Source organism: Chlorocebus sabaeus, chromosome 17, assembly GCF_047675955.1.
Source record: "Chlorocebus sabaeus isolate Y175 chromosome 17, mChlSab1.0.hap1, whole genome shotgun sequence".
In the NCBI taxonomy this organism is placed as follows: domain Eukaryota; kingdom Metazoa; phylum Chordata; class Mammalia; order Primates; family Cercopithecidae; genus Chlorocebus; species Chlorocebus sabaeus.
In genome coordinates this window covers 67,704,749-67,730,348 of record NC_132920.1, presented here as the reverse complement: position 1 = coordinate 67,730,348, position 25,600 = coordinate 67,704,749, and the positions used below count along the sequence as shown (strand labels likewise).

The 25,600-nt window shown below is 38.2% G+C and overlaps 1 pseudogene; it reads right to left on the bottom strand.

The window, feature by feature from the left end:
- Positions 1-25,037, bottom strand: part of LOC119620158 (histone-lysine N-methyltransferase SUV39H2-like) — a 43,108-nt pseudogene extending 18,071 nt beyond the window's left edge.
- Positions 25,038-25,600: the final 563 nt, after the last annotated feature.

Here is a 25,600-nt window from a genome sequence, read left to right as displayed (position 1 = left end):
ATCAAAACTTCATAAATGCTGACTGTGCATTACTACATTCCTCTTGAGAATATGATGTGGAAAAGGGAAAACAAGGGAAACTTCAGTGGAGAAACCTGAGAATAACTATCTTAGCATAGTGATCAAGATAAGTAACAGTCACAAATTATGCTGCTAGTATGTACCCTTAGTACTATGTAATAAAAATGTTGCTTTATATTTGTGGCTTTCCTCTTAAATACCCACAATTCCAGCCTAGTCATGAAAAAAAATCAGATACATTCCAACAAGGAGCATCCTTGAAATACCTAATCAGTACTTCTAAAAACTGTCAAGGTCGTTGAAAATAAGGAAAGTCTGAGAAGCTGTCACAACCAAAAGGAACCTCAGAAGATGGGATAACTAAAAGTAATATGGTTCTTTATGGGAACCTGAAACAGAAAAGGACATTAGATAAAAATCAAGAAAATCTGAATAAACTGTATTTTTTTTTAGTTAATAATAAAATAAACATATTGGTTTGTTAATTGTAACAAAATGTATCATACTAATGTAAAATATTCATAAAATGGGACTTTTCTGTACTATCTTGTATTTTTTAATAAATATGAAACTTTTAAAAATTAACTATGTTTTTAAAAAGGAAAATAAACATAAACATTTTTCATACAATAAAAACTGAAGAATTTTATTGCCAGTAGACCTACTCCACAAAATATGTTGACAGTTTTTGAGAGAGAAGAAAATTGATGTACGTTAAAAACTTGAATACATATAAAGAACATCAGAAAAAGAATAAGTCAAGTAAAATACATGGACTTACACTTAATTGCTCTAAAATTAACTTAAATAATTGTGATAATGTAAATTGGATGTTTGTAGCATATATAAAAGTGAAATGAATGACAACGATATGAAACATCAGAGAATTAGGATCATTCTGTAAAACAACACCTGCCCTACATATGAAGAAGTATAATATTATTTGAAGATATATTTATGTAATCTCCTCTGTGAATATCTCATTTGTATTTCCTAAAAAAATTTGTGTTGGTTACCCTTGGATTGACAATATACATGTTAAAACAGTGTAGATTTATAAACAATGCTCAATAAAGATCAGTAAAAATAAATTTTAAAAAGAAATGAAAGCAATTAAAAGAAAAATAAACATTAGCAATGTGGTCAATTTCAATCATAGTATATCAATAATCACTGTAGATTTGCATGGTATAAAAGTAACAGTCAAATGATACAAATTATCAAATTGGATTTAAAAAAAACCCCACAACTATATCCTTCCTACAAGAAAATCACTTTACATATAAAGACTTAGATGGGTTAAGAGTAAAGAAATGGAGAAAGATATATTATACCAACATTAACCAAAGAAAACAGGGAAAGTTACATTAAGTTCAGGAAAAACTGACTTGGAAACAAGGAAGATTATTAGGGATAAAGGGGAATATTATATAATGATAAAGGGCACAGATTTCCAGGAAGAGATAAGAACCTTAAAAAGGTATGCACGTAACAGCAGATCATTAAAATACGTAAGTCAAAATGTTAGAACTGCAAACAGATATAGACAACTTTACAATTATCATTGGAAACTTTGTCCCTTGTTCATTAATTGATGTATCATGCAGGCAGAAAATCAGTAAGAATGGAGATGATCTAAAGAGCGTTCTCAATCCACTTGACCTAACAGAATTTCTTTTTTGCCATGAACCACGATGGAAGTCTACATCCATTGTTGACACCCATGGATCTCTACTTAGAATAAGAGCTTAAATGCGTATAAGAAATGCATACAATTATAATGAATGTCAATTATATTAAAATGTCATTGGGAAATTTTTAAAATAAAATATTTGATGTAGAGCAATATATGTTTATTTACTAAAATATAAAATAAAAATATCTTATAATTTGTCTATCAATTAGCATAAAAGATGTTTTGAGATATCTATAACAACTTTAAAGGGAGTGATCAAACCTCATATCTTAGGTACAACAAGCATTACTATGGTTTGTTACCTGCTATCAAAATGGAATGTAATGTAAAATGTCCATTGGAGGTAAGTGGAAAATATATATTTATCATGTTCCTCATTCAACTTCACAGATTACCTAAACCTATTCATAGATCCCAGATTAGAAAAATGATATTGACAGAATAAAATGTAAAAATTTCCAACTTTGACCTTCTGTACTTGAGGTGCCTACTTTGCTAGTTGTAGTCTTGAAGACTTCATGAGATGATGGAGGTTAATAATAGGTTTGAGGCCGGGCGCCGTGGCTCAAGCCTGTAATCCCAGCACTTTGGGAGGCCGAGACGGGCGGATCACAAGGTCAAGAGATCGAGACCATCCTGGCTAACACAGCGAAACCCCGTCTCCACTAAAAAAATACAGAAAACTAGCCGGGCGAGGTGGTGGGCGCCTGTAGTCCCAGCTACTCGGGAGGCTGAGGCAGGAGAATGGTGGGAACCCGGGAGGCAGAGCTTGCAGTGAGCTGAGATCCGGCCACTGCACTCCAACCTGGGCGACAGAGCGAGACTCCGTCTCAAAAAAAAAAAAAATAATAATAATAATAATAATAATAGGTTTGAATAAATTTCTGAGTATTTAATTCTATAATAATTGTTTACTAGCATTATCAATTCAAAAATTCATATGAATTTCAAGTGATTACTTGAAAACAGCAAGTATATATTAGTTTCCCATTGATCTGTACAAATTAACAGGGGTGATGTTTTATTAATGTGATAATCTTACAGGCTTTATCAACTTATATAAATATTTCCACTAAAAATTTTTTCTGTTCTATTTGCCATTGTAGGCTCTCAGAAATCTGAGTTTCAAAGTATACATATACATATTCTATTGTGTGTGTGTGTGTGCATGTGTGTGTGTGTGTATTTTGCTTGCTTTCAGGACACCAATAATAATGTGACACTAAATAATTAACATAATGAAATAATTTTGCCCTGTAGTGGGCACCTAAGATTTGGCTTATTATTATATTTTTAATCACAGCTAGTTTGTAGAGAAATAAGAATCTCAGTTTGAGAAATATTCATTAAAAAATGACTCATTAGTCTTTTGTAGATGGGCACTACTGCATTAAAAGTACTAAATTTTGAGATTGCTGAACTATAGAAAGAAAATATGTTTCTGTAGTATTCTTGTTAAAAAATTTAATTATAAGAACATTGGTTTCTTTTAAGACTTAGACCTAGTGAATATACTATATATTACATTCTGTGGCTTTTGAAATTATAAAGATGAAATATATTTTTCAAGCTCAAAATGCTATTGTATAATTATTAGTCTTGTTTTTAAGATTTTTTTTATTGTTGTTGATATGAGGTCTTGCTTTGCTGCCCAGGCTGGTCTCAGGCGATCCTCCCACCTTGGCATTCCAAAGTATTGGGATTACGGATGTGAGCCACTATATCCAGCATGAATCACTTTTTATTAAAATGAAATATGAGTGATCCTCCTGGCCTGTTATTTCCCACTTATTTATGAAACTGAACTCCATTTTACACAGATAGCATTTATTTTCATACGAGTAAATTTAAAGGATAGTTTTTTACAAACCTTTTATTGTAGGTTTGAGGGTACATATGAAGATTTGTGACATAGGTAAACACGTGTCATGGGAATTTGTTGTATGTATTATTTCATTGCTCATGTATTAACCCTAATACTCAATAGTTATCTTTTCTGCTCCTGCCTCTCTTCCCACCCTTCCCCCTCAACTAGACCCCAGTGTCTGTTGTTTTCTTCTTTGTGTTCGTAAGTTTTTATTATTTAGCTTCTACCTATAAGTGAGTTCATGTGGCATTTGGTTTCCTGTTCCTGCTTTAGTTTCCTAAGGATTATAACTTCTAGCTCCATTCATGTTGCTGCTAAACATAAGATCTTGTCCTTTTTTGTGACTACGTAGTATTTCATGGTGTAGATGTACCACATTTTCTTTATCCAAACTGTCATTGATGGACATTTAGGTTGATTCCATGTCTTTGCTATTGTGAATAGTGCTGCAATGAACATATGTTTGCATGTGTGTTTATAATAGAATGATTTATAGTCCTTTGGCTATATATCCAGTAATAGCATTGCTGGGTCAAATGGTATTTCTGCCTCTAGGTCTTTAAGAAATCACCACACTGCCTTCCACAATGGCTGAACTAATTTTTACTACAACAGTGTAAAAGAGTTCCTTTTTCTCCACATCCTTGCCAGTACCTGGTTTTTGGTTTTTGTTTTTTACTTTTTAATAATAGCCATTCTGACTGGCATTAAATGTTCTCTCATTGTAGTTTTGATTTGCATTTCTGTAATGATTAGTTTTATAGAGCTTTTTATCATATGCTTCTTGGCCACCCGTATGTCTTCTTTTGGAAAGTGTCTGTCCATGTGCTTTGCCCATTTTTAAATGCGGTTGTTTATTTTCTCTTGTAAATTTGTTTAGTTTTTTATAGATGCTGGATATTAGACCTTCGTCAGAAGCATAGATTACAAAAATGCGTTCCCACCTTGCAGGTTGTCTGATCGTTTCTTCCGCTGTGCCAAAGCTCCCACTTGTCAGTTTTTGCTTTTGTTACAATTGTGTTTGGTGTCTTTGTCATAAAATTTTTGCCCACTCCTATGCCCAGAATGGCGTTGCTTAGGTTGTCTTCCAGAATTTCTGTAGTTTTGGGATTCGCAGTTAAATCTTTACTCCATTTTGAATATTTTTTATATGGTATAAGGAAGGAGTCTAGTAAAAATCCTCTGCATATGGCTTGCCAGTTATCACAGCAACATTTATTGAATAGGGAGTTTTTTCCCCATTGCTTGTTTTTGTCAGCTTTGACAAAGTTCAGATGATCATAGATATGCAGCCTTGTTTCTGGGCTCTCTATTCTGTTCCATATGGTCAATATCTGTTTTTGTACCAGTTTCATACTGTTTTGATTGTTGTAGCCTTGTAGTACATCGAGTTTGAAGCTGGATGATGTGATGCCTCCATCTTTGTTCTTTTTGTTTAGGATTGCCTTGGCTATTTGGGCTCTTTTTCTGCTTCTACGTGAATTTTAAAATAATTTTTTTTTCTAGTTCTGTGAAGAATGTCATTAGTAGTTTGATAGGCATAGCATTTAATCTATAAATTGCTTTTGGCAGTATAGCCATTTTCACAATATTGATTCTTCCTATCCATGTGCATGGAATGGTTTTCCATTTGTTTGTGTCTTTTCTGATTTATTGAAAGAGTGGTTTGTACTTCTTATTGTAGAGATCTTTTACCTCCCTAGTTAGCTGTATTTCTAGGTATTTTATTCTTTTGTGGCAATCGTAAATGGGATTGACTTTTTGATTTGGCTCTTGATTTGGCTGCTGTTGGTGTATATGAATCCTAATAATTTTCTACATTGATTTTGTATTCGACAGCTTGGCTGAAGTTGTTTATCAGCTGGAAGAGTTTTTGGGACAAGACTATAGGGTTTTCTATATATAGAGTCATGTTCTCTGCAAACAGAGGTTGTTGGACTTCCTCTCTTCTTAATTGGATGCCCTTTCTTCCTTTCTCTTGCTTGATTGCCCTGACTAGAACTTCTAATACTATGTTGTATAGAAATGGTAATAGAGAGGATGCTTGTCTTGTGCTATTTTTCAAGGGGAATGTTTTTAGCTTTTGCTCATTCAGTATAATATTAGCTATGGAATTGTTAGATGACTTATTATTTTGAGGTATGTTCCGTCAATACCTAGTTTATTGAGAGCTTTTAACATGAAAGGGTGTTGAATTTTATGAAAAGACTTTCTGTGTCTATTGAGATAATCTTCTGGTTTTTGTCTTTAGTTCTCTTTATGTGATGTATCACATTTATTGATTTGTGAATGTTGAATCAACTTTGCATCCAGAGAAGAAGTCTGCTTGATCATGGTGGATTAGCTTTTTAATATGCTGCTGGATACAGTTTGCAAGTATTTTGTTGAGGATTTTTGCATCAGTGTTTATCAAGGATATTAGCCTAAAGTTTTCTTTTTTGTGTGTGTCCCTGACAGGTTTTGGTAAGATGATGATATCAAGAATAATGTGAAGAGGAGTCTCTCCTGCTCATTTTTGTTTATTTGTTTTGCTTTTCAATAGTTTCAGTACGAAGGGTATCAGCTCATTTTTGTACATCTGATAGAATTCAACTGTGAATCCATGATGTCCTGAGCTTGTTTGTTTGTTTGTTAGCTATTTATTACTGATTCTATTTCAGAGCTCATTATTGGTCTGTTCAGGGAATCATTTTCTTCCTGGCTGCTATCATAGAGGAAGAAAATTAACAAAAATATTCAGGACCTATACTCAATGTTAGACCAAATGGATCTGGTAGAGCTTTTCAGAACTCTTCACCCAAAAGCAACAGAATATACATTCTTCTCATCATCACATGGTATATACTCTAAAATTGAGCACACGATTGGACATAAAACAATCCTCAACAAATGTAAAAGAACCAAAATCATACCAAACACACTCTCTAACCACAGGATAATAAAAATGGAAGTCAAGATTAAGAAAATTGCTCAAAACCAGCTGGGCTTGGTGGCTCATGCCTATAATCCCAGCACTTTGGGAGGCCAAGGTGGGTCAATCATGAGGTCAGGAGATTGAGACCATCCTGGCTAAAAAATAGAAAAAACTAGCCAGGTGTGGTGGAGGGCACCTGTAGTCGCAGCTACTCAGGAGGCTGAGGCAGGAGAATGGCGTGAACCTGGGAGGCAGAGCTTGCAGTGAGCCAAGATTGCATCACTGAACTCCAGCGCCTGGGTGACGGAGTCAGACTCAGTCTCAAAAAAAAAAAAAAAAAAAAAAAAAAATTGCTCAAAACCATGCAATTACATGAAACTTAAACAACAAAGTCCTAAATGACTTTTGGGTAAATAATGAAATTAAGTCAGAAATCAGTAAGTTATTTGAAATTAATAAAAACAAAGATATGGCATACCAGAATCTCTAGGACACAGCTAAGGCAGTGTTAAAGGGAAAACTCACAGTAATAAATGATCACATTAAAAAGTTAGAAGGATCTCAAATTAACAACCTAACTTCAAATTGAAAGAATTAGAGAAGCAAGAACAAATCAAGCCCAAAGCTAGCAGAAGACAAAAGATAACAAGCCAGAGCTGAACTAAGGAACTTGAGATACAAAAAACCATTCAAAAGAGCAATGAATCCAATAGCTGTTTGGTTTTTTTTTTTTTTTTAATAATAAAAAAGACCACTAGCTAGACTAATGAAGAAAAGAGAAGAAAAAAGAAAAACAATTAGAGAAGACAAAGGTAATGTTACTACTGACCCCACAAAAATTAAAACAACTATTAGAAACTGCTTGCCGAGACCAGCTTGGTCACGCAGACCCTAACCCAGTGGCACTAGAGGAATTAAAGACACACACACAGAAATATAGAGTGTGGAGTGGGAATCATGGGGTTGACAGCCTTCTGAGATGAGAGCTGCAAACCAAGTTTTATCACATATTTATTGACAGCAAGCCAGTGATAAGCATTGTTTCTATAGATTATATATTAACTAAAACAGGAAACAAAGGGATGGACTCTGACTAGTTATCTGCAGCAGGAACATGTCCTTAAGGCACAGATCGCTCATGCTATTGTTCGTGATTCAGAATGCCTTAAGCCGTTTTCCGCCATGGGTAGGCCAGGTGTTCCTTGCCCTCATTCTGGTAAACCAACAACCTTCTACCGTGGGCATCATGGCCATCATGAGCGTGTCACAGTGCTGCAGAGATTTTGTTTATGGCCAGTTCTGGGGCTTGTTTATAGACAGATTTGGGGGCCTGTTCCCAACATTACTATAAAAAGCAGGGCTCTGTGGCTGACACCTGTAATCCCAGCTCTTTGGGAGGCTGAGGCAGGTGGATCACAAGATAAGGAGATCAAGACCATACTGGCTCACATGGTGAAACCCCATCTCTACAAAAAATACAAAAAATTAGCCAGGCATGGTGGCATGCACCTGTAATCCCAGCTACTTGGTATGCTGAAGCAGGAGAATTGCTTGAACTCAGGAAGTGGAGGTTGCAGTGAGCTGAGATTGAGCCATTGTACACCAGCCTTGGTGACAGAGCAAGACTCCAAAAAAAAAAAAAAAAAAAAAGAAAAAAAAAAAAAAAAAGAAACTACTATAAACACAAACTGGAAAACCTAGAAGAGATGGAAAAATCCTAATACACCCTCACAAGACAACCAGGAAGCAACTGATTACCTAAAAGATAGTTTTAAAGTCATAGTTGTTCAGAAAAATGAATAAATTTAAAATAAATAAAAAAAAAAAAAAACATTTGAAACTATTGCCCATTTCTGAGAGATGGAAATTACATACATAAAACCCATTATTCTTATTTATTTTTCTCATGTTTTAAAAGAATATTAAATTCTCTTCTAAAAATGTAGGTCCACATATTGTCATAAAATCATACATATAATTTTGATGAGCAGTTTTATCTACAAGAGGCTACAAATTATTAATAGTTAGAAGATTTTCAGACTAACATATAATAATTGTAATAGTCTTGTTTTCAAATGTTCTTTTTTTCTTTTTCTTGTTTTCAAAATGTTCTCATTGATGATTTTCCTCAAGAACAAATAGTCTCCCCCTGGAAAAATATAACATGATTAGGAATTGAATGTAGACATTTCAAGTATAAAACAGTATTAAAAAGTAAAAGCATACTTAGAGGATAGATAGATAGATAGGCAGATAGATAGATATTAATGGAAGGAAGGTCAACTATCTGTCTAGAAATCTGAAAATATTTTATTTAAATATTAATACAAAATCAATTTTACATTGTCTCTACTATTTGCTTTTTAAAATTTTCTTATAATAATTATACAAACGCAATGTATCACAAAGTGCCACACAGCTCCATCATTTACTGAGTATGCCACCACTGAATAAAGATGAGAAGCCGTGTTGTCTTCTGGTTTTAGGGTCGGTTGACTGACTCTAATGGAAACAGAAGATAGATGGCTTCTAATGTAATATAACTTGGCATGAATTAAAACTGATTCTACCTGATTAAAAAGGCAGGTATGAAAGTACTAACTGTAGAGACACGTGAACAAAAGTGTTTGGGATAGAAAATCCCTATATGGATGTAGAAAAGCCAAGTTCTGCAACTTTAGTTTGCCTATTACTGGAGGATTTTAAAACAATTTTTGTCCTGGGTCTCAAATTAACATTGCTACTTATTCTATATTATACAATAATATAATCATTATTTTATAGTTCATATGTTGGCTTTATAACATATAATAACTGTAAATGCTTTCCTACATTGACATTTAGTTTTCCCAACTCCATATTATGGTAAATAAGTTCTCTACTGCATATTTGAGAAGATGAAAGTTTGGAGAAGCTAATCAAGTTGTTCTTTATGTCAGGTTTTTCTCACAATCCATATACAATACATTAGCAAAGACTGTCAGCTTGTCTAATAATTGGCCACTTTTGACTACTTCTACCACTATGCTATGATCTAAACCATTAGCTTTTACTGACTAGAGTTTAGACTATTGTAATACTTGCTAATCAGTTTCCTTGCCATAAGACCTTTTCTCTTTCTCCTGTGCTCACACATTCTACTCTTTTTATGATAGTGCCATGGATTGAATGTTTATGTCCCTCCAAAATTTATGTTGAAACCCTAATCCTCAGTGCTATGGTACTTGGAGATGAGGCCTTTAGGAGGTCATAAGCTTTAGATTAAGTCAGGAGGGTGAGGTTCTCCTAATCAAATTAATGCCCTTTTAAAAAGAATAAGAGAGGTGAGCTAGTTCTCTGTCCACCATGTGAGGACACAGTGAAAAGGTGCTGTTTGTAAACCAGGAAGAGGGTACTCTTTAACAAAATAACCATGCTGGTTCCAGGATCTCAGATTTCCAGCCCCCAAAAGTCTAAAAAATAAATGTTTGTTCTTAAAGCCACCCAGCTCAAAATTATAATATCAACTGACTAAGATAAGCAGCCAGTGTGATCTTTTAAAAACTGTCAGTCAGGGCCAGGCACAGTGGCCCACAGCTGTAATTCCAGCACTTTGGGAGGCCAAGGAGGGTGGATCACAAGGTCAGGAGTTTGAGACCACCCTGGACAACATACTGAAATCGTATCTCTACTAAAAATATAAAAATTAACTGAATGTGGTGGCACACTCCTGTAGTCCCAGCTACTCGGGAGACTGAGGCAGAAGAATCGCTTGAATCAGGAGGCAGAGGTTGCAGTGAGCTGAGACCACACCACTGAACTCCAGCCTGAATGATAGAATGAGACTCCGTTTCAAAACAACAACAACAAAAATACTGTCAGTCAGATAAAAGTAGCAGTGAAATCCCAGATCTAAAGTGCTTATTATGGTCCAAAGGCCCAAATGATCTGATTCTTGGTTTCCTCCATAACTTCACCTCTTGTCTCCCTTGCTTGTTGTATAATAACCTTGCATGCTTCCTTGCTATACTTCCCTCCTGTTCTCTGTCACTTCCTTTCTGCAGCTACTAAAATGTCCCTACAACCTACACTGGCTATCTAATGCTCTCCATCTGCTTATTCTTCTTAATAATAGTGTTACCATCTGAAATGCTTGTGTTTGTTTTTAGATTCTTACTTCTCTATCATGCCATAGAGAATAAAGAACTTAACGTGTCGTATTTATTGCAGCACTCTCAGCTCTTAAACTAGTGCCTGAAATCCTGTTATTGCTTAATGAATATTTGTTGAATGAATAAAAAGTTCACTGAACTCAGTTATCAAGTCTCAGAGCTTACATTTGATACTGAATTTCTCTGATTTCTAACCATATAAAATACTGAATTTAATTTCCCCCATATGTCTAAATAGTTCACTAATATGTGCTTGATGCAACTAATCTCTGAGGGGGGTAGAATAATTGTACAAATTTCATCAGATTTTAGACAAGAAATTTGTAATATTAGGGGATGTTTTAAGTAGCTCCAGATGGTTAAATTCAACTGTTCCTAATATGACAAGCCACAAGGAAATCTTCTAACTCACAATGCTATAAACAAAAAGTAGTTGAAAAGAGCAAAATAACAATGTAAGTTGAAAAAAATCATTTAATATTTTAGAACCACTTAAAAATAATTGTGTCAATAATTTGGATCGATTATCTCTATAATTAATGTTGATTGGTTCCTGATTGTTAGTAAAGATTTACTCTAAATAGCCTGTTAATAAAAACTCAGTTTAGTGAATTCATGAGTTACTCTTAATCAATTTCTATGTCCACCTGTGAACTTCCAAAATTTCCCCCATAACTGTTATCAATCCAGCTGTTAGCTGGATCATGCTGAGGATTCATTTGTGAAATCTTCTGTGCTATTATAAGATTGAAATTGGGTTCAAAAACTACCTACCAGGTACTATGCTTATTACCTGGGTGGCAAGATCATCTGTAAACCAAATCCCCATAACACACAATTTACCTATATAACAAACATGCACATGTACCCTTGAAGATAAAATAAAAGTTTTAAAAAATGAGGTTCATTAGCACATAATATTCACTCCTAAATAATTCAATGGTTTCAATATGGTTTTAGGCTTACATTAGAATTAGATATTTATTGAACCTCTTCTTATATGGAAGAACAATATATAATAAGAAGAATATATTCTAATAATATATATTTATGAATATGCTCATTATTAGTTGAATTCAAAATACCAAGACAGCAATTGTCAGTGGTAAATTATTTCAAAATAACAGAGTATTAAAATACTGTCTTATGTATATTCAGACATTTGTAAATTTTTGAAAAACATTATTATTATTTTTTTTCCTCTGATTAGAGAAATGGGTAAAATGTTAGAAGGCAGCCAACTTGCTGCAATAGAAAGAACAAATTACAGTAACAAAACGGACTTTATGTATTAGTGTAGTCCACAATTCTCTTAAATTCTGATGAAATTCAGTTTTTCATGCACTGACACTGATGGATTATTGTTATTTTTAGACCCAGTGCTGCAACAACAAGTCACCAGTGTTAGAAGTGCGCTGGCTAATATGGTGATGGTTACAGCTTTGATTGAGATTACTCCTGTCACAGGTCAGGCAGAGCAGTAGACTGGGTCATACTGTCCTGGCAGCTGGTCTTTTTCTTGCCCTTGTATCTTAGAGAAATATGAACCTGTTCAGCCCATACAGCATTGTGGTGGTAATCATTTCTAATGGAGTGTGGAAACAAGATGTTGCAGAAATATATATATATCATTTTATCCTGGTAATATATCTTCTTTCTATAGAGCAAGCAATGTCCTACTTAACAAGAATGGCCACATTCATCTTGATCTGCCTGGGTGTTAAACTTTTCATGGTTGCTGTACTGATTTTTTTAAACAAAAAGCAGTAGAATGCTTAAACATGTTAGAACACAAACCAACAAATGATTTAAATATATATAAGGATTAAATGGCACAGTTCTTTCTTTTTTGTTTGTTTTTCAGGATGAGTGCCCAATCACTCAAACAACAAATGCTTTTGTTATGTTTGTTTTGTCTGGATTTTTAAAGACAGCTACATGATAATACCTGTAGTTAGGGGAGAAAAGTGCAAAAAAAAAAAAAAAAAAAAAGCTATTAAAATGCTATCTTCAAAATTTAACTTACAAGTATTACAATTGTTTTTTTCTTATTCAAACTAAAAAAGAGGCAACCAGACAGATGGTAAATGTAATCTAATCCTGTGGCAGAGAAGGATGGCTGCATACTCAATATCCATTCTGTTTATCTTCCTTAGTAACAGCATAACAACGTTATTTCAGGATGGGAAAACAACAACAACAAACTTTTGCAGCTTTCCTTGCCACTAGGAGTGAATGAAATGTAAACGGAAAGTAATACTTCTGAGAACAATGTTTGAAAAGGGCCCTAATTTAGCTAGAAAATTGCCTATTTCCCTGAATATTTGTCTTATTCCCACTTCCTTGGCACCAGAAGTTATGTCTGGTTCCTCCATAAGCGTCTTGTGACAGTGACGTGACCTCACATAGAAAAAATCATATATTAAGAACGGCTGAGTAGAAAGGAACCACCATGGATTGACTTCCTCTGGATTTCTTTATGAGAGAGAAAGTATAATAACCTGTGTAACTCACTGTTTTTAATGACCGTCCTACTACCAAAAGGATTTAATTTCTGCATGAGACAACTCCAGACTGTGAGAGGGAAATTATTATTCTTATATCCACTCTACGGAAATTGTAGCATTGCCCAATTAGCATTATAGTTTTTTCCAGAGAATTGTTCAGAGCCACCATAACTAGAGAGATCATGTTGTTAAGTAGATGAATGGCTTCCACATGTCCTGCTCCACCAGTAATCATTCCCTACCTTCTCCTTGTAGATAGTTGTATGTTAATAACCTGTACGTTTGTTCAGTAACTCCTTGCCCCAGTTGAATTTATATAACATGATTAAATTTCATGGAGGCCAATGTTGTAAAATAATTCACAAACTCTCTTCTGCATGTGACAATTATGAATTAAATGGAAATTTTTGCTTTGAACTAAAATATCTGCTTTCTTTGAGATAGGGAATAAAAACAAGGCCAAAGTTCACATATTGAGAGGGACAGCTGGACAAAGCAAACTGAAATGTTTGGTTCCAAATCAATTATCCTGGTTCTTGCAGATTCCATTTGCTTTGTCTGTCTTAATTAGTAAGCACTAAATAGCAGGATTTTATACATTATACTGTTTCTGTGATTGGATGTGTGTCTTTGGGATAATTATCACCTAATCCTGGAAAGATATTTTGCATATTTGGTAACAGAAATTTTATATTAGAAAATATGTAGACTCAAAAATTTTTGAACATGCCTGGCAAAGTTACAGTGGCAGCAATTTTTTTTTTTTTTTTTTTTTTTTTTTGAGACGGAGTCTGGCTCTGCCGCCCAGGCTGGAGTGCAGTGGCCAGATCTCAGCTCACTGCAAGCTCCGCCTCCCGGGTTCACGCCATTCTCCTGCCTCAGCCTTCCGAGTAGCTGGGACTACAGGCGCCCGCCACCTCGCCCGGCTAGTTTTTTGTATTTTTTAGTAGAGACGAGGTTTCACCGGGTTAGCCGGGCGCGGTGGCTCAAGCCTGTAATCCCAGCACTTTGGGAGGCCGAGACGGGCGGATCACAAGGTCAGGAGAGCAATTTTTTTTTTAATATCCCTAAATCATCTCACCAAATATAGCATAAAAATGAATACAACAACAAAAATTATCACAGCCAACATACACCGTAAAACCAAGTGACAAAGTAACTCCATAAGTCCCAAAATACATGCAGGTAGGGCCAAATCACTGACAGAAACAATATCTGGAAAGTATAGTAAGACAAATCTGATGACCTAACCATAAACTTAATGAAAAACATCCAAAATCTTACCAAGACTGTTGTAAAAGACTTCCAAAAGACACAACAGTAGCTTAAGCAAATGAGAATGCCTATATCATCTTTGAATAAGAAACTTCAATATCATAACGACGTCATTCTTTCCCAAGTTAATTTAATACAAAAAATGACAATACCATTAAGTTTTTGCTTTTATTTATTTGTCTGATTGTTTTGCCTGAGTTAGACAAGTTCATTATAACAATCAGTTTGAAGACTAAGCAAGCAAGAATGACCACAAAAGGCATAAAATGGAACAGCAATGGATGGGGCAATTGTTACCAGATGTTCAAACAAATTATAAAACCTCAATAATTAAAATAAATGTGATATTGTTGCATAAATAAACAACAGGACCAACAGTACAAATAACATACAAGCCAAGTCATATGTGGAAATGTAATACGCAATGAAATTAGCCTCTTTAATTTGTAGGATAAATTATTAAAATTCTTATTAAAGTGAATTCAATACAAATAATTTTAACAGAAAAAAATGTAACTGGACCCTTTTCTCACAATCTACACAAAAATTATTAAAATTGATCAAAGATTTACATATAAAAATCTAAAATATTCAAGTCATAAAACATGGATAAAATTAAAACTTGGGAATGAGGCAAAAATTTTCTACTAATAATTTAAAATCCAGACCCAACAACAGAAAGATGGAGAAATTTGACTGTAACCTAAAAAAAGTATGGAGATCTAAGGATACCACAGGCAAATTTTATTTGCAATTCTTAGTGAAGACTAAATGTAGATGTTCCTAATATACAAAGAAATTCTAAAAATGGAGAATGAAAAGCCTAAAATATGATGGGGAAACAGTTAAATAATGTGAAGAGTGTCCTCCAGGGAAAAAAAGGCAAATTTTCTTTACCATAAAAAAGAAAATTCAGCTTCACTTACAGTAATGCAAATTAAAACTATACTGAAGAAAGCATTTTCCATTTTACAGATAGGCAAATTCAAAAGTTTGACTCCATATTTACCTATCGAGATGTTGTTTTACAAATTGCTGGAGTATAAAATAGTTTGACAATATCTAGTAAAACTACATATACATGTTTTTTTTTTTTTTTAATTTGGCAATCGCACTGCTAAGAATCTATTCCAAAGATATATTAAAAACAACCCCAAAAGACAAATGTATAATTTACAAGTACAAAAAAAAGAAAAAAAAATAGGGAATTAATTAAATATATTACAGAACATCTATACAATGCCATATTATGCAGCTCAAGGAAAGAAGGGGGAATATCTTTAAATAGTTCTGTGGAACAATTTCAGATTATATTCAGGGAAATTAGGTAGAAAAGTGTTCAAATTAGGTTTCCATTTATTTAAGAAAAGCAGGAGTAAAACATAAAAATACACAGTTAGCTTCCAGTTTTATTTTGTCTCTGAAATACAGTAATTGTCTTTTCAAAAAGTTTCTTCAGGTTTAAAATTATGTAAATTATTTCTGCAGATTTAAAGTTACATCTGCAAAACAAGATTTGGAAGTGTTTTTTCATTTTTGCCCTAGCCAGCCTTTTTCCTCGCTTCCTAAGTTTGATGATAATTTTTTTGTTTCATGTTTCTGTGGTTCACCCTTCATTGAGTTTAATTACAAGCACTTGTGTGTGTATGTATATATGTTTGTGTGTATGTATATGTATGTATGTGTGTTGTATAAGTGTTTGTACATATATTATGCTTGATTTATAACCATAAAGAAAAGAATTTATAAAAATTAAAGCACAGCATTATACTGCATATGATAGTGGAAAGTACTCTAAAAAATGATAAAGGCAAAATTAAAGTAATTAATATGACCCATCCCTAGACAAATTCCTCTCTATCTATGAGATAATTAAACTAAAAATCAAGGTGTCTGTCCCCAACATGTAATCGTGAATCTGGCATAGTATAACAATTACAGACACTTTCATTTCCAAAGAAGAAGAAGAGCAAAGAAAGAAAGAATTGCCAGCTGTATTAGTCAAGTTTCTCCAGAGAAACTAAATGAACAGCATGTGTGTGTGTGTGTGTGGGGGGGGGGGGGGAGGATTATTTTGACTAAGATCAAAATAGAGAAAATGTAAATATACATATTATTCCTACAAAATTAGAAAATTGGGCGAAAGAAGAAACAATGTTTTTTAAGAGTTGGAAAACAGTAGTGAACGTTGATTCCTGAGAGAGAGGAAATATATTAACTGAAGGCCATAGTCTTCTAGCTTTCTATATAGTCAGTTTCCAGACTGAAGTGCAAAAAGAGGACGCCCAAACAGAAGATGACAGTCTCATGGAGTTAAGGAGACAGAGCTCAGATTTCAGGGAGATAGAAACATTGAGAATAGAGGTAGCATAGAACTGGAATAGAAGGAGCTTTTGAAAATACTTCTGAAATGTTTATGCACTTTTCTTGGAATCTTGGGTTGAATATTATTCTGTAAATGTGTGGGATGAAAAATAAATGAAACTGAGCTTTTAGAAAATAATATCAGAAAACAGATGAGGGAAAACTTCCAATTGTGGAAGAAATGAAGTGGTACAGTTTTTTCACCGATAGGTAGTTTTATGGCTGAAGCCACTATAAACAAAAGACAGTGTAAAGTCCTCTGAACAGGCTGCGCCAAGGTCAAGCCATCGTGACTCCTATGACCCACACGTACACATCCACAAGGTCTCCTGGAGCCAGAAAGTCTGGAACAACAGGAAAAGCACAAAAGAAGAAAGACCGCTAGTTCCTGTCTTAACTTAATAGCCAACCTTGCGACATTCTATCATTGTAACAGGCTCTACCCTAACTGATCAATCAACCTCGTGACACTGTGCTCTATAAGCTTGTGATAATGTACCTTATGACATTCTTCCTCTGCTCGCAATAAACGGATCCTAACTGTAACTTTCCAGTGCTTACCCCAACCGATAAAACTAGCTCCAACCCCATCACCCTCTGCTGACTTCCTTTTCAGACTCAGCCCACTCGCACCCGGGTGAATAAGCAGCCTTGTTGCTCACACTGAGCCTGTTCAGGTTGTCTCTCTAATTAGACGCTCGCATAACATTTGGTGCTGAAAGCCCGGGATAGGGGAACTCCTCCTGGAGACCTCTCCCCTATCCTCCCCGTGCCCACGTTCTCCTGTGCAAGAGACTTCCCTCGACCTCAGGACCTCAGAGCAGCCCCGCGAGCACTCCGGCCTCTGTCTATGCATCGGATAAGCTGCCTCGATCTCTCCTCATCGGAGTCTCCCTCTCTTTTTCTCTTTTCAGAATTGAGCCAAGGAACCTTCCTCTTATCCGTGTTTCAGAAACCCAACATTGGTCACGGACTCTTCTTGGGAAGACAGTCTTCCCTCAGTGTTAGGTCAATGCCAGGGACGCCTGCCTTGACCATTTGCCAGTCACACAACCCGGGACCTCCACTGGGGATGCCCACCGAGGATCCTAGTGGTTGCTGTTTTCCTTGTCTCTTTCTTTCCCCCAAAACTTTCCTTGTTCTATCATGGGCAATCTCCCGCCCTCCATCCCTCCTTCCTCCCCTCTGGCTTGTGTCCTCAAAAACCTCAAACCTCTTCAGCTTGCGCCCAATCTAAAGGCTAAACATCTATTTTTTTTTTTTCTGTAACGTGTCCTGGCCCCAATATAAATTAGACAATGGCTCTCAGTGGCCAGAAAACAGCACTTTCAATTTCTCTATTTTGTGGGACTTAGATAACTTCTATGGCAAAATAGGCAAATGATCTCATGTACCCTACATCCAGGCATTTTTTTACGCTACGACCTCTCCCCAGCCTATGCTCCCAGTGTAATCCATCCCAAATTTCCCTTATTTCTTTTCCGTCTATGCCTTCTTCTTCCACTGGCGTTGCTGACTCCTCTTTGTCTGTTGACCCCTCCGATCTTTCTCCCCACCACCACCTATCCGAACCTGCTCCCAATTCTCCCCCAGAACCTATTTCTACACAGAACCCACCACCTTATGTCCCTCCCATTACCACCGTTCCTCACATCCAGTGTGGCTTACAATTTGGGCCTGTGGCCAACCCCCAGGCCCCTGCCTAGCAATTTCCCCTTCCAGAGGTGGCAGGAACCGAAGGAATAGTTCGAGTTCAGGTCCCTTTCTCCCTGTTCGACCTTTCCCAAATTAGCCAACATCTAGGCTCTTTCCCATCTGACCCCTCCAAATGTATACAAGAATTCCAATACTTAACCCAGTCCTATAATCTTACTTGGATTGACTTAAACGTCACCCTCACCTCTACTCTCACTCCTGAGGAGCAAGAGCGGGTTTGCACCCTAGCTCAGTCTAATGCTGATAACCGCCAGTGCCTTGAGCCTGGCCTCCAAGAAGATTCTAGGGCAGTACCTCCTGAAGACCCCGGATGGACTTACCAGGCCCAAGACCACGGCATAGCCAGCCGGGACTACACGATCTCTTGCCTACTTCAAGGACTTCAGAAGGCTGCATGTAAAGCCGTCAATTATGACAAACTAAAACAAAAACAAAAACAAACAAAAACAAACAAAAAAAAATCACTCAGAACAAAGCTAAAAATCCAGCTCAGTTTATGGCCACCCTCAGGCAATATACAGCACTAGACCCTGAAGGGCCAGAAGGCCCTTTTATTCTTAACATGCATTTTATTACCCAGTCAGCTCCTGACAGTAGAAAGAAGCTTCAAAAATTGGAATCTGGCCCTCAAACCCCACAACAGGAATTAATCAACCTCGCCTTCAAGGTGTTCAATAATAGGGAAGAGGCTGACCCGCGACAGTGCATTTCAGAACTACAGATGCTTGCCTCCACCATAAGACAAACCCCAGCTGCACTGCCTACCTGCAAGAACTTCAAGGTGTCCAAACGCAGCATCTAACAGCCCCTCCAGGACCTTGCTTCAAGCATCAAAAACCTAGCCACTGGGCTAAGGAATGCCTGCAGCCTGGGATTCCTCATAACCGGTGCCCCGCCTGTGCGGGCCCTCACCGGAAATGGGACTGACTCTCATCACCACTTCCGGAGCTCCTGGAGCTCAAACCCAAAGGTCCCCTACCGACTCCTTCCCAGATCTCCTTGACTTGGCGGCTGAAGACTGACGCTGCCCAAGAGTCTGGGAGACCCCCTAGACCACTGGGAATGCTGAACTTCGGGTAACTCTTATGGTGGAGGGTGTCTGTCCCATTCTTAATCAATACAGGGACTACCCACTCCACGTTACCTTCTTTTCAAGGGACGGTTTCCCTTGCCCCAACAACTGTTGTGGGTACTGATAGCCAAGCTTCTGAACGCCTTACAACTCCCCAACTCTCGTGTCAAATCAGGCAACACTCCTTTTTGCACTCCTTCCTAGTTATCCCCACCTGCCTAGTCCCCTTATTAGGCAGAGATATTTTAACTAAATTATCTGCCTCCGTGAATATTCCTGGACTACAACCACGTCTCATAGCTACCCTTTTATCCAGTTCCAACCCTTCCTCCAACCTCCCTTTTCATCCCTAAAGTATGGGATACTTCCATTCCTTCCCTTGCAACTGACCATTCACCCCTTATCATCCCATTAACACAAAACCAACCCTATCCTGCTCAACACCACTACCCCATAAGGGGCCTAAAGCCTGTTATTACCCATTCAGTGCAGCATGGCCTCTTAGTTCCTACCGACTTCCCTTACAACTCTCCTATACTACCTGTTCAAAAACCAAATAAGTCCTACGGGCTAGTCCAAGACCGTCATCTCATTAATCAGATCGTCCTCCCCATCCATCATGTTGTACCAAACCCTTATACTCTCCTATCTTTAATACCCTTTTCCACAATTCACTATTCTGTTATTGACCTCAAAGATGCCTTCTTTACCATCCACTTACATCCCTCTTCCCAGCCCCTTTTCACCTTTACTTGGACTGACTCTGACACCCACAAGTCCCAACAACCCACCTGGACCCTTCTATCCCAAGGTTTCAGAAATAACCCACACCACTTTAGCCAGGCCCTCTCCCATGACCTGCTTTCTTTTCATCCGTCTGTTTCCCATCTCATTCAATACGTGGATGACCTTCTTTGCAGCCCCTTTTACCAATATTCCCATCAAGACATTATCCTGCTTCTTCAACATCTCTACTCAAAGGAGTGCAGAGTATCCCCCTCCAAAGCTCAAATTTCTTCCCCTAGCATTACCTATTTTGATATAATCCTCCATCAACGTACACATTCACTTCTGGCAGACCATATTCAGCTAATCTCCCAAACTCCAATCCCCACGACCAAACAGCACCTCCTCTCCTTAGGCATTGTTAGATACTTCTGCCTTTGGATACCAGGTTCTGCCATCCTAACCAAACCACTCCATAAACTCACAAAAGGAAATTTAGCTGAACCCACAGATCCCAATTCCTTCCCTTGCCCCTCCTTTTACTCTCTAAAAAAGGCCTAGATGGCCCCCACTCTAGCACTCCTCGACTCCTCTCAACCCTTTTTCCTTCACACAACAGAAACGCAGGGCTGCACTATAGGTATTCTTACTCAGGGACCAGGCCTGCCACTAGTAGCCTATTTATCCAAACAGCTTCCTCTTATAGTCCTGGGTTAGCCATCATGTCTGCACACCGCAGCGGCAGCAGCCCTTATACTCTTAGAGTCTCTCAAAATCACAGGCTATGCCTCACTCACCCTTTATAACTCTTAAAATCTCCGAGACTTAGTTTCCTCTTCATACATAAAACACATACTCTCAGTCCCCTGCCTCTTCCAGCTCTATTCACACTTTATCAAAAATCCCACAGTAACTATTGCCTTCGGACTGGACTTCAACCCAGCCTCTCACTTAATACCCACTACAAATCCCAATCCACACAACTCTATTTCCTTAATCCACATAGCCTCCTCTACTTTTCCCCGTATTTCCCTTTCCCCTATCCCTGACCCAGGCCACATTTGGTTTACTGACAGCAGTTCTTCAAAAACCAATTGATCATCACCAGGTAAAGCTGGCTATGCTGTTGTGTCTCACTCATCTATCATTGAAACTGCCACACTCTCCCCACCTGCAACTTCTCAACGAGCTAAATTAATAGCACTAGCTTGTGCCCTAACTGTTACCAAAGGACTGCATGTTAATATCTATTCCAAATCCAAATACACCTTCCACGTTCTCCACCACCATCCTGTCATCTGGGCAGAAAGAGGTTTCCTCACTACACAAAGGTTATCTATTATCAATGCCCCCTTAATAAAAGCCCTCCTTTAAGCTTCCCTCCTTCCAGCCAAAGCCGGAGTAATCCACTGCAAAGGACGCCAAAAACCTCTGACCCCATTGCGCCAGGAAATACCTATGTCGATAAAACAGCCAAAAAAGCAGCAAACTCCCCAGTATCTGCTCCCAGTGGCCAATATTTTTCCTTCTCATCTATCACTCCTACCTACTGCCCTTCCAAAACCTTAACCTACCAGTCACTTCTCACTCAAGGCAACTATTTTTTAGATCATGGAAAGCTCCTCTCTGCCTCTCAAGCTTACTCTATTCTGTCATCCTTTCATGACCACTTCCATGTAGAATATAAACCTTTATTCTGCCTTTTAGAATCTCTCATTTCTTTTCCAGCCTGGAAATCCATCCTTAAAACAATCACCTCTCAGTGTGCTATATGCCAGTCTACCACCCCCCGGGGCTTTCCCAAACCTCCTCCTTTCCCTACGTGTCAAGCACGAGGGTTCACCCCTGTGCAAGATTGGCAAATTGATTTTACTCATATGCCCCATGTCCAGAAACTCAAATACCTCCTGGTTTGGGTCAACACCTTCACTGGATGGGTTCAGGCTTTTCCCACGAGTTCTAAAAAGTCCACTGCAGTTATTTTGTCTCTTTTAACTGACATAATCCCCTGGTTCGGTCTCCGTATTTCCATATAGTCTGATAACAGGCTGGCCTTCATTCGCCAGCCCTTGGTATCCAATGGAATCTTCATGCCCCCTATCACCCTCAGTCCTCTGGAAAAGTAGAAAAAGCCAACGGCCTTTTAAAAGCACACCTCACTAAACTTACCCTCCAGCTTAAGAAAGACTGGACCACTCTTCCACCCCTTGCACTTCTCTGAATTTGAGCCACATCCAGGGAACCCACCGGGTACAGTCCATTTAAACTCTTATAGGGTTGCACATTTCTTCTTGGGCCCAACCTTATTCCAAACACCAGTCCTCTTGGTGATTATCTTCCTGCCCTTCAACAGGTTAGACATAAAATCTGCCAAGCTGCCAATTTCCTTTTACCTACTCCAGATACCCAGCCATATGAAGACACCCTAGCTGGACTGTCAGTTCTCATAACCCCTCAAACTCTACAACCTCTGTGGACAGGACCCTACCTGGTCATCTATAGTACTCCAACCGTGGTCTGTCTACAGAATCCTCACCACTGGATTCATCACTCCAGGATAAAACTGTGCCCATCCGATGACTAACCTAGCTCCCCTGCCTCCTCCTGGAAGTTGCTCCCCCACTTCCCTTAAACTTACCCGCATTCCTGTAAAAGAACAATAACCCTGTATACCTTTTATTTACAATAGGCCTTTACACAGTCACCTCACTATTTAAACTCTGTCTACTTATGCCCTTAATCACCATTCTCACCTGCTTCTAAATGCCCTGCTTTTGTCTATACTGCCCGTTCACACTTCTCCTGCAGACCCTTGTAGCTGATACCTTATGGTGTCACCCTCAAGCTGCCACCCTTAACTCTTAGAGTGGATAGATGATCTTCTGCGGCAAAGTACTCTCCAATTCTTCCATCCTGATGAAGTTCTTTTCTTTAATACTTACTCTTTGTCTTACTCCCGTTCTCCTGCCACCCTCTACCCCTCCCTAATTATCTCCAGCATACCATCAACCTCACCCACTCCCTCCTCACAATCTCCAATCCTTCCTATGCATTTCCCTCTCTTCCTCCTACTACATAGCTGTCCCTGCTCTGCCAGCCGACTGGGCAACCTCCCCCTTCTCCCTACACCTCTGAACCTCTTTCAGTGACCCCCAACTTTACCGTCCCGAATAATTTCTTTACTTCCTAGAAAAATTCAGCAAAAACTCCCCTTATATCTCATACCAACAAGCTGCTGCTCTCCTCCATACCTAGCTATGAAATCTATCTCCCTATGTCAATTCCACACCTCCTATTCTTGGACCCCTGACAACATAAGCAACTATCCCCATTGCTGCCCCCTTATGCATCTCCCCACAATTACCTATTGGAATTCCCTTGGGTTACCTCCCATCTTCCTTATGTTCCTTTACTCTTTACCTCCTAGGCCCTGCCACCCACATTAACCAAAATGTGGGAGCATTCCAGCTTCATATTACAGAAAAGCCCTCTCTCATCACTAACACTCTTAAAAACATCAGTAGCAACTTCTGCCTAGGGAGGCATTTCCCCTGCCTTTCACTGCATCCTTGGCTACCCTTCCCCTGTTCAATGGATTCCCCTCCAAGGCCTTCTTCCTGCTTATTTATACATAGTCTTATAAATAACAGTGAATAGCTACTTACAGATACCAAATTCTTTCCTTTACATCATGAAAACAGAACCTCTCCCTCTACACATTTACCCTACCAAACCCCACTACAACCTCCAACAGCCCCTGCCCTGCCCTTGCTGGATCCCTAGGGCTCTGGGTGCAGGACTCTGCTTCCAGAACACACTCTCATTTTTTTACTCTCCACTTCCAGTTCTGCCTGCCTCAAGGACTCTTTTTTTCTCTGTGGCTGTTCCACCTACATGTGCCTTCCTGCCAATTGGATAGGCACCTGCACTTTAATCTTCCTTACTCCCAAGATCCAGTTTGCAAATGGAAGCAAACAACTACTCATTCCCCTCATAACTCCAACACAACAATAAATAAATAAATAAATAAACAAATAAATAAACAAATAAATAAACAAATAAAAATTTAAAAACAGTCATCCCTTTAATTCGTTTACCTGTAGGTTAGGAGTTTCAACCGCGGCAATTGGAACAGGAGTAGCAGGCCTTACAACTTCCATCAACACATTTTGCAGTCTTTCCAGTGATTTCGATAGCCTTACTGATATAACTCAAATGGTTTCTGTCCTCCAAGCCCAGGTCGATTCCTTAGACACAGCTGTCCTGCAAAATCACCAAGGCCTCGATCTGGTTACTGCTGACAAAGCAGGACTCTGCCTATTCTTACATGAAGCACGTTGCTTTTACTTAAATCAATCAGGCCTCATATATGACAACATTAAAAAACTTAAAGACAGAGCCCAAAATCTCCCTAATCAGGCAAATAGTTATACTAGCCCTACCTGGCCATCCTCTAGTTTAGCTTCATGGCTCGTTCCACTGACAGGCCCCTTTGCACTCATCCTTCTCCTCTTCTTATTTGGACATTGTCTTTTCAGACTCATCTCTCAGTTCGTACAAAATCGCATCCAAGCTATTACCTATCAGTCAATACTACAAATGCTCCTTCTAGCAGCCCCACATTATCCCCCTTACCCCAGGATCTTTCTTCTGTTTGGTCTCTCCCACCTTAGATTCCCACGCCGCCCCTAAGCCTGCTCGACGAAGCCCTGAAAAAATATCATTCATCATCACTCTCTACCACTCCCCGAATTTTCACCACCCTAACATTTCACTACTTTTTCTCATTTTGTTTTAATTGTTAACATAAAAAGACAGGAGTGTAAGATCCTCTGAGCAGGCGGCGCCATGGTCAAGTCATCATGACCCCTGTGACCCACACGTACACATCCAGAAGGTCTCCTGGAGCCAGAGAGTCTGGGACAACAGGAAAACCACAAAAGAAGAAAAACTGCTAGTTCCTGTTGTAGCGGATTAGCCAACCTTGCGACATTCTATCATTGTAACAGACTCTACCCTAACTGATCAGTCAACCACGTGACACTGTGCTCTGTAAGCTTGTGATAATGTACCTTATGACATTCTTCCCCTGCCAGCAATAAACAGCTCCTAACTGTAACTTTCCAGTGCTTACCCCTAACGTATAAAACTAGCTCCAACTCCATCACCCTCTGCTGACTTCCTTTTCAGACTCCGCCCACTCGCACCCGGGTGAATAAACAGCCTTGTTGCTCACACTGAGCCTGTTCAGGTTGTCTCTTCAATTAGACGCACACGTTAACAGTAACAGA